This window comes from Watersipora subatra, chromosome 7 (assembly GCF_963576615.1).
Source record: "Watersipora subatra chromosome 7, tzWatSuba1.1, whole genome shotgun sequence".
Lineage (NCBI taxonomy): Eukaryota > Metazoa > Bryozoa > Gymnolaemata > Cheilostomatida > Watersiporidae > Watersipora > Watersipora subatra.
In genome coordinates this window covers 300,800-312,501 of record NC_088714.1, presented here as the reverse complement: position 1 = coordinate 312,501, position 11,702 = coordinate 300,800, and positions in this window count along the sequence as shown.

Here is an 11,702-nt window from a genome sequence, read left to right as displayed (position 1 = left end):
GGTTAGCACTAAAGGGCCTCGCTGAATTTTCTAAGATAAATTGTGGTTCGGTGACAAATGTGTGGTTGTCATAGTAACCGTGAGAAGATTATTTCGCGTTTCCATTTTCTCTGTAATTTCATTCCTGTCCTTTGATGCATGCACCAGAAGACTGATTAGCTACACCAGCTCCTGGAAGGAAACAGAGGGTGAGAAGAAAATGAAGGCTTATTGCTGGTTTAGGAATACAGAGCCGACATCTTACCATTTGTATGTTCTACAAAAGTTTGCCCAAAATACAACTTCGTAAACACATTAATTATCCCTAGGCACTGCCTTGAATAATTCTGTTTACCTTCTAGTAACTATTCCACAAAAAGCATCGCATATTTATATCTTTGTCAAATAAATTATTTCAAGTACCTTTTTATGATTTTTCTTTTGTTTGTTTCTCTTCTTACGCTTTGAGTTTAACACTTTTTATAACGTTACTTACATCACTAGAAGACTGACTTACCTTAGTAGAAGACTGAGCGAATGATGATGGTAATCGATGAGTGTATATCTACTTTGGCACTGGTAAAGTTGTTGGCCTGCCACTCTATAGATTATGGAACTCTGTTGCTAACTGAGCAACTTTTTATGAAATGTTTTGAAAAGGGCAATGCTCATTGCTTTAGATACAAATATTCCCATATAAAAAACGTACCACCCCTGATGTTAAGCGTACTCCGTAAGTTGGTTCTCGGGAGTAGGAGCCAGTGACACGGTGTAACTTAACCATAGACTGCGGGTGTAGGAGAAGATTAAAGAGAAAACAAGAATGTTCTCTGCGCAATATAACTGCGGTGTACAAAGCACCTGCTCTTTGATAAAAGGGTTGCGCATTGTAGGGTTAAATATATTTTAGGGTAGATGTCACAGCTATGAACTCGATACATCTTACAAGGATTGTCTGGTTCTACCCTCTAGCGGCTCTTCTCCATTCCTAAATATTTAGAGTTACAGCTTCAGCAAGCCAACTAAAGTAGTAACAGTAACAAAAGTTACAGCCTCAGCAAGCCAACTAAAGTAGTAACAGTAACAAGAGTTACATCCTCAGAAGCCAACTAAAGTAGTAACAGTAACAGTAACAAGAGAGTTACATCCTCAGAAGCCAACTAAAGTAGTAACAGTAACAAGAGTTACAGCCTCAGAAGCCAACTAAAGTAGTAACAGTAACAAGAGTTACATACTCAGAAGCCAACTAAAGTAGTAACAGTAACAAGAGTTACAGCCTCAGCAAGCCAACTAAAATAGTAACAGTAACAAGAGTTACATCCTCAGAATCCAACTAAAGTAGTAACAGTAACAAGAGTTACATCCTCAGAATCCAACTAAAGTAGTAACAGTAGCAAGAGTTACAGCCTCAGCAAGCCAACTAAAGTAGTAACAGTAACAAGAGTTACATCCTCAGAAACCAACTAAAGTAGTAACAGTAACAAGAGTTACATCCTCAGAATCCAACTAAAGTAGTAACAGTAACAAGAGTTACATCCTCAGAATCCAACTAAAGTAGTAACAGTAACAAGAGTTACATCCTCAGAATCCAACTAAAGTAGTAACAGTAACAAGAGTTACATCCTCAGAAGCCAACTAAAGTAGTAACAGTAACAAGAGTTACAGCCTCAGCAAACCAACTAAAGTAGTAACAGTAGCAAGAGTGACAGCCTCAGCAAGCCAACTAAAGTAGTAACAGTAACAAGAGTTACAGCCTCAGCAAGCCAACTAAAGTAGTAACAGTAACAAGAGTTACAGCCTCAGAAACCAACTAAAGTAGTAACAGTAACAAGAGTTACATCCTCAGAAACCAACTAAAATAGTAACAGTAACAAGAGTTACAGCCTCAGCAAGCCAACTAAAGTAGTAACAGTAACAAGAGTTACATCCTCAGAAGCCAACTAAAGTAGTAACAGTAACAAGAGTTACAGCCTCAGCAAGCCAACTAAAGTAGTAACAGTAACAAGAGTTACATCCTCAGCAAGCCAACTAAAGTAGTAACAGTAACAAGAGTTACATCCTCAGAAGCCAACTAAAGTAGTAACAGTAACAAGAGTTACATCCTCAGAAGCCAACTAAAGTAGTAACAGTAACAAGAGTTACATCCTCAGAAGCCAACTAAAGTAGTAACAGTAACAAGAGTTACATCCTCAGAAGCCAACTAAAGTAGTAACAGTAACAAGAGTTACATCCTCAGCAAGCCAACTAAAGTAGTAACAGTAACAAGAGTTACAGCCTCAGAAACCAACTAAAGTAGTAACAGTAACAAGAGTTACATCCTCAGAAACCAACTAAAATAGTAACAGTAACAAGAGTTACAGCCTCAGCAAGCCAACTAAAGTAGTAACAGTAACAAGAGTTACATCCTCAGAAGCCAACTAAAGTAGTAACAGTAACAAGAGTTACAGCCTCAGCAAGCCAACTAAAGTAGTAACAGTAACAAGAGTTACATCCTCAGAAACCAACTAAAGTAGTAACAGTAACAAGAGTTACATCCTCAGAATCCAACTAAAGTAGTAACAGTAACAAGAGTTACATCCTCAGAATCCAACTAAAGTAGTAACAGTAACAAGAGTTACATCCTCAGAATCCAACTAAAGTAGTAACAGTAACAAGAGTTACATCCTCAGAAGCCAACTAAAGTAGTAACAGTAACAAGAGTTACAGCCTCAGCAAGCCAACTAAAGTAGTAACAGTAGCAAGAGTGACAGCCTCAGCAAGCCAACTAAAGTAGTAACAGTAACAAGAGTTACAGCCTCAGCAAGCCAACTAAAGTAGTAACAGTAACAAGAGTTACATCCTCAGAAGCCAACTAAAGTAGTAACAGTAACAAGAGTTACATCCTCAGAAGCCAACTAAAGTAGTAACAGTAACAAGAGTTACATCCTCAGAAGCCAACTAAAGTAGTAACAGTAACAAGAGTTACATCCTCAGAAGCCAACTAAAGTAGTAACAGTAACAAGAGTTACATCCTCAGCAAGCCAACTAAAGTAGTAACAGTAACAAGAGTTACAGCCTCAGCAAGCCAACTAAAGTAGTAACAGTAACAAGAGTTACAGCCTCAGAAACCAACTAAAGTAGTAACAGTAACAAGAGTTACATCCTCAGAAACCAACTAAAATAGTAACAGTAACAAGAGTTACAGCCTCAGCAAGCCAACTAAAGTAGTAACAGTAACAAGAGTTACATCCTCAGAAGCCAACTAAAGTAGTAACAGTAACAAGAGTTACAGCCTCAGCAAGCCAACTAAAGTAGTAACAGTAACAAGAGTTACATCCTCAGCAAGCCAACTAAAGTAGTAACAGTAACAAGAGTTACATCCTCAGAAGCCAACTAAAGTAGTAACAGTAACAAGAGTTACATCCTCAGAAGCCAACTAAAGTAGTAACAGTAACAAGAGTTACATCCTCAGAAGCCAACTAAAGTAGTAACAGTAACAAGAGTTACATCCTCAGAAGCCAACTAAAGTAGTAACAGTAACAAGAGTTACATCCTCAGAAGCCAACTAAAGTAGTAACAGTAACAAGAGTTACATCCTCAGAAGCCAACTAAAGTAGTAACAGTAACAAGAGTTACATCCTCAGAAGCCAACTAAAGTAGTAACAGTAACAAGAGTTACATCCTCAGAAGCCAACTAAAGTAGTAACAGTAACAAGAGTTACATCCTCAGAAGCCAACTAAAGTAGTAACAGTAACAAGAGTTACATCCTCAGAAGCCAACTAAAGTAGTAACAGTAACAAGAGTTACATCCTCAGAAGCCAACTAAAGTAGTAACAGTAACAAGAGTTACATCCTCAGAAGCCAACTAAAGTAGTAACAGTAACAAGAGTTACATCCTCAGAAGCCAACTAAAATAGTAACAGTAACAAGAGTATTAAAGATTAATGTATTCTTTAAAGATGAACTTGCACAAAATTTTAGTAGATTTCATCAGGAAGTGTCTGTATTTTTCTATCATTTACGATTGTTTTTGATATTTGAGGTGACCTGACTGTCAAGATATTTATAGAGTAAAATCAACAAAATTTCATCACGGTTAAAATGCTCAGATCTAATGAGAGTGCAATTATAAAAGGAATTCTATAGTTGTTAAGAGACCAACAGAACTGAGACGAATAATAATGCAACTTGAACATCTATCTTGAACTTGCTATCATTGCTATCATTGCTATCATTGCTATCATTGCAATAGCAACGATAGCAACGATAACAATGATAGCAATGATACCAATGATAGCAACGATAGCAATGATAACAATGATAGCAATGATAGCAACGATAGCAATGATAGCAGCTAGTGACATATTTCTCAAGTATTCTTCTTCTTAGCGTTTACCAGTGATCAAACTTTGTCAATTTTAATCTTGAAATACCCTGGCAGTCAGATCCACTCAAACATCAAAAATAATCGCAAATGGTAAAAAAATGCCGATATTTTCTAATAAAATCTAAATTTGGTGTAAGTTCATCTCTGAGACTGGAAACTTGTAGATAATTTCCATAAATTTGTTTCCTGACAACGTTGGCGCACACCTTGCAGATTGTATACCATTAGATGGTCCCACAGAGACTGCTATTAGGTATATGATAGTGCGTGTAGCTGCTTAGGATGAGAGGAAAGAAACTTTATGACTTTTACGTCTCATGAATTTGTTTGTGCTTTAGGGAGGCGGACAGTAACAAGAGGGTAGTTTGCTTACGTATCTCACTGAATCATTTTCCGTAGATTTTCTTGTTACATCACAAAGTGTAGTTTTCGTAGAAGAAATATCTTCCTTCGCATCACATCCTGTTTTGAATTCATCTTCAGTCATACAGCAAGAACCCAATTTATCAAATGATTTTACTAGTTTACTCATGACGACACAGAACAATGGGTTGTCTACATGTACATGTATGCAATGTATATGAGTTTGGCTACATACACTGTATCTAAATATTTTTGTATATATTGTAAATACTCATGTCTACATGTACGGTATATACTCATACATGCACACACTTTATGTGAAACCACGGTATGTACTCCAGTTTATATAAGCTCTATATGCCACCTATAGTCACTCTTCCAACACTTACCTCGTCTAATTGTGGCATCTAGCATCTGCTCTAGCTAGATACAACCTTCTTATACGAATCTGTTCTCAAGGATTTTTACTCTGTCTGAAATGTTCATCATTGTTTTGACCCTAATCTAAAAACACAACTCGTCGCCAAGAGTACTCAAGTGCAACTGAATTTTGTATCGACTTTAGCATATTGTGTTAGATGGTGCTGCTGTTTACAGGGATAAAGACAATCCGCTATAAATTTCTTTCTTGCAGATTTTTTGAGCTTGCGCATAACATTTGAAAGTAATGTTTGTATCATTTTAACAATGTCTACAACTTAGAGGTATTTGTCTTTTGCATTCAGACCCTGTATCTACAGTAGTATCAACACATTTAGGTATTCAGGCATAATCAGAACATCATGTATAGCATTAGTGTATTGAGTAAAACACCATATCAAATGCCAAAACACTCACAACAGTAAATAAGAGTGAGTAACTGAGTAGGTAACTAAATTACCATAAGATATACGCAATTACTTAGTATAATATAATATGTGTTTATGGTAACATCTGACAGGAAACTTAATAAATATGCAATTAATTACTTATACACAATATATATAGGGCCTATATTATATGTCTCACAATACATTATATATGTATTATATGTCTCACAACACATTATATATATATTATATGTCTCACAACACATTATATATATTATATGTCTCATATACAATATATATATATATATATATTGTATGTCTCACAATACATTATATATATATTATATGTCTCACAATACATTATATATACATATATATATTATACGTCTCACAACACATTATATATATATACATTATATGTCTCACAGTACATTATATATATATATATATATATTATATGTCTCATAATACATTATATATATATTATATGTCTCACAACACATTATATATATATTACATGTCTCACAATATATTATATATATATATATATATATATATATATATATATATATATATACATTACATGTCTCACAATACATTATATATATATTATATGTCTTACAATACATTATATATATAATGTATTGTAAGACATACAAAAGGAAGTGTTAACTTCCACGGCATGTGAATCACAGTGATTTAAACTAAAATTATGCAACCTCTAGTCTTAAAACAAGTTCAGAAAAAGCCGAGGATTTCAGAACAAGTAGAGCAACTACTAATTATAGAACATGCGTGTTTATCAACATTTCTAATGAGCAAAGGTTTGGTTTATACTTCCTTATACAAGTCAGTTGTGCCAAAGTTAGCGAATCAGATCTGAGTTTACACAACTAAGGAAATCTCTCTTGCCAAGTATATGGTGCTCAGGAATTCTGAGAATACAGAAACAGTTGAATGAGTAATAATTATCGTAACTCAGCTCGGAAAGTTCTGAATAGTGGAAAAGTGCACTGTCACGCTTGCTGACAGAGTTAGATGCCAATTGGCTACTCACAAATCAGTGAACGGGTTAATGTTAGGAGTTGTACAAAGAGACAGCATGTTTTAGCTTCGGATATAAAAGACTCAACTTTTACAACACAATCTTATACAAAGAAACTTATCGCAAAAAAATTTACAATTCACGAAATTTTTTAATTTCCTTCAATCAGGTTTTTAATTGAAAAAAACTTAAAAGAATTTTAGAGCGGTGCGACACTAATAAAGTAAATTATTATAATTCAAGATTATATAATTCAAACTAAAATAAAAGCAGGTAAAAATCCAACGGTATTTTGCCTTTAATTAAAGTATCAACCTTCTTAAATTCACTTAATAGACCTAGATGCTCAGCCACCTCTCCACAACTTAACTCTCAATCCCTTTGCCAATAGCATTTGACATACAGGTTCAAATCCAGTTCTAGTTTTTCCTGTAAAATTTGACTAGCTTAGTAATAGCAATCAATCGCCTGAAGTTGATCTCTCCAATTGGGAGAGACAATGTAGTATGACTAAACAATCTCAATAGCGTAGTCACAAGGTGCTAAAGATCTTTCTCCCAGGTAAGTTACGCTTTCATATTCGGAGTTATCCTACTCATGTGATTATTTCAAGTGGATGCTGAAGGACTGTGAAAGCATAATGAGAGATCTTGGGGAACAACAGTACTTGCATCAGTTGTTTTGTTAAGCACACCAGAAGTAAAAATGTAAGATAAAATATTTTCTGTTTGACATTTACCCACATTTACCCATTTACTGATTTGTATTAAAATCAAGTGAAATTCTTAAAATATTTTTGTAGTTTTTGTAATATTGTAATTTTTTAAACAATTGTGTTTTGGCTGGCATTATATTTATTATTTTAAAGTAACTCAGTTTTTACTAAAAAACCAATCACTTTTTTTTGTGCGTTATGAATTTTATTTTAAAACAAACTTGCGGTCATCTTTAAGTTCACAACAAGTTCATCACAACTAGAGGTGGGTGTAATATGAAAAACTCTTAATACTTATTGACTCCTACACAAAGAAATGGGCTAACTAGCATAGGAGTACATTTTCAAATTGTTTTCTGCCCCTTTCTCTAGTCACTTGTAATCAAATTTCAAAGAGTTACCTAGTCATGCTTGCTGTTTAACCTGATATACTCCAGCACTGGAAAGGATAATGAAATATGGGCTAATTTACATGACAACAACAGGATTTAGATCTGAGACTGAGAGATTAGAAAAAGAAGCAAAAAAGGAAAGATAAACTGTTGGTGTGAGGTCAGCATTCGCTCCTTTAGTGCTGTAGGGAAGAAACTAATAACTTGGGCAGCGAGTTTACAAGACACAGGAGAGGAAGGGAGCTGAAGAAAGAATGTTTGAATTAATTTAGGTCTACTGAAACTAAGGAGGCAACAGAGAAGTTGGTTGTTGAAACCCGGACTCACAGGAAATCAATATCTAATTTTTACTGAGTCAAACCATATAGATTGCAACTTTCAGACAGTCATCAAATGCTGTCTTATAGTTAGTTGTGACAGCACTTGCTGCCGTTATATCTGCGGAACAGTCAAAGATGTCTGTATAACTTTAAACTGATAGTGCGTACCCTTTGGCAAACCTAGTAAATGTAAAGTATCTTGGCTGCTTTTCTACTGAATGAATAAGGATAGTGTACAGACTCACTGTTACTTAGGTAAGCCAATCGTGATAGCGACTTCGTTGAGAATAAAACAATTGGTATAATTATAGAGAAACACTAAAATGAACGGAAGATCAGTGTAATTTTGAAAAGTTGACTTCAAAAGGCAAATGGAAACTAGAGAAAAACTCTATGGAACTAAGAACTGTGGAACGAGTAAGAACTTTATGGAACAAGTGAAAACTCTATGGAACAAGTGAAAACTCTATGGAGCAAGTGAAAACTCTATGGAACGAGTAAGAACTCTATGGAGCAAGTGAAAACTCTATGAAACGAGTAAGAACTCTATAGAGCAAGTGAAAACTCTATGGAACGAGTAAGAACTCTATGGAGCAAGTGAAAACTCTATGGAACGAGTAAGAACTCTATGAAGCAAGTGAAAACTCTATGGAACGAGTAAGAACTCTATGGAGCAAGTATGGCTGGTGATGACAATTGAACATTGATGAAGGATAAGGAGAGGATAATGAGGTTAATCTATACTTAATCTTAGCTCAGAGAAAGTGACTTCAATACAAGCATAATCAATCTCCTTGACTGATCCCTTGCTTAGTATATATACTACAATATGTATGACTGGTTGAGTCAGATAGGATATGCAGGGGTAGCTGTAGTTACTGACCAGTTTGACAAACAGGCAACAATCTCCTTGACTGATCCCTTGCTTAGTATATATACTACAATATGTATGACTGGTTGAGTCAGATAGGATATGCAGGGGTAGCTGTAGTTACTGACCAGTTTGACAAACAGGCAACAATCTCCTTGACTGATCCCTTGCTTAGTATATATACTACAATATGTATGACTGGTTGAGTCAGATAGGATATGCAGGGGTAGCTGTAGTTACTGACCAATTTGACAAACAAGCAACAAGATGCTTGACTGATCCCTTGCTTAGTATATGTACTACAATATGTATGACTGGTTGAGTCAGATAGGATATGCAGGGGTAGCTGTAGTTACTGACCAGTTTGACAAACAGGCAACAATCTCCTTGACTGATCCCTTACTTAGTATATATACTACAATATGTATGACTGGTTGAGTCAGATAGGATATGCAGGGGTAGCTGTAGTTACTGACCAGTTTGACAAACGGGCAACAATCTCCTTGACTGATCCCTTGCTTAGTATATATACTACAATATGTATGACTGGTTGAGTCAGATAGGATATGCAGGGGTAGCTGTAGTTACTGACCAATTTGACAAACAAGCAACAAGATGCTTGACTGATCCCTTGCTTAGTATATGTACTACAATATGTATGACTGGTTGAGTCAGATAGGATATGCACGGGTAGCTGTAGTTACTGACCAATTTGACAAACAGGCAACAATCTCCTTGACTGATCCCTTGCTTAGTATATGTACTACAATATGTATGACTGGTTGCGTCAGATAGGATATGCACGGGTAGCTGTAGTTACTGACCAGTTTGACAAACAGGCAACAAGATGCTTGACTGATCCCTTGCTTAGTATATATACTACAATATGTATGACTGGTTGAGTCAGATAGGATATGCAGGGGTAGCTGTAGTTACTGACCAATTTGACAAACAAGCAACAAGATGCTTGACTGATCCCTTGCTTAGTATATGTACTACAATATGTATGACTGGTTGAGTCAGATAGGATATGCACGGGTAGCTGTAGTTACTGACCAATTTGACAAACAGGCAACAATCTCCTTGACTGATCCCTTGCTTAGTATATATACTACAATATGTATGACTGGTTGAGTCAGATAGGATATGCAGGGGTAGCTGTAGTTACTGACCAGTTTGACAAACAGGCAACAATCTCCTTGACTGATCCCTTGCTTAGTATATATACTACAATATGTATGACTGGTTGAGTCAGATAGGATATGCAGGGGTAGCTGTAGTTACTGACCAGTTTGACAAACAGGCAACAATCTCCTTGACTGATCCCTTGCTTAGTATATATACTACAATATGTATGACTGGTTGAGTCAGATAGGATATGCAGGGGTAGCTGTAGTTACTGACCAATTTGACAAACAGGCAACAATCTCCTTGACTGATCCCTTGCTTAGTATATATACTACAATATGTATGACTGGTTGAGTCAGATAGGATATGCAGGGGTAGCTGTAGTTACTGATCAATTTGACAAACAGGCAACAGGATGCTTGAAGGTGAACTTGTAACATATTTTAGTAGATTTTGTCAGAAACTATCAGTATTTTTATCATTTGCAATTGTTTTGATAGTTAAGGGTGATCTGACTGCCAGAAAGTATGAAGAGTAAAATCGACAAAACTTGACTGATGTGAAAACACCCGAATCAAGCGAAAATGAAATTATAACGTTTATAGTTGTAAAGAGATTGACAGAATAAAAACGCGTAACGGTGAAACTTGAACGCGAAGAGCCAATACCAACTATAGCAATGATAGCAACTAGTGACGCCATTTTGCACAAATTTTTCTCCTGAGCTTTTTGACTAAGTTTTATCGACGTTAACCTAGAAACATCCTGAAAGTCAGATGACCTCAAACATCAAATATAATCACACCTGATAAAAAACATACAGGTACCTACAGGTACATACAGGTACCTACAGGTACATACAGGTACCTACAGGTACATACAGGTACCTACAGGTACATACAGGTACCTACAGGTACATACAGGTACATACAGGTACATCCAGGTACCTAAAGGTACCTACAGGTACATCCAGGTACCTACAGGTACATACAGGTACCTATAGGTACCTACAGGTACCTACAGGTACATACAGGTACCTACAGGTACCTACAGGTACATACAGGTACATACAGGTACATACAGGTACCTACAGGTACCTACAGGTACATACAGGTACCTACAGGTACATACAGGTACATACAGGTAGATACAGGTACCTAAAGGTACCTACAGGTACATCCAGGTACCTACAGGTACATACAGGTACATACAGGTACATACAGGTACCTACAGGTACATACAGGTACATACAGGTACATACAGGTACATACAGGTACATGCAGGTACATACAGGTACATACAGGTACATACAGGTACATACAGGTACATACAGGTACATACAGGTACATACAGGTACCTAAAGGTACCTACAGGTACATCCAGGTACCTACAGGTACATACAGGTACATACAGGTACATACAGGTACCTACAGGTACATACAGGTACATACAGGTACATACAGGTACATACAGGTACATGCAGGTACATGTAGATACAGGTACCTACAGGTAGATACAGGTACCTACAGGTAGATACAGGTACATACAGGTACATACAGGTACATACAGGTAGATACAGGTACATACAGGTACATACAGGTACCTACAGGTAGATACAGGTACCTACAGGTAGATACAGGTACATACAGGTACATACAGGTACATACAGGTAGATACAGGTACATAAGGGTACATACAGGTACCTACAGGTAC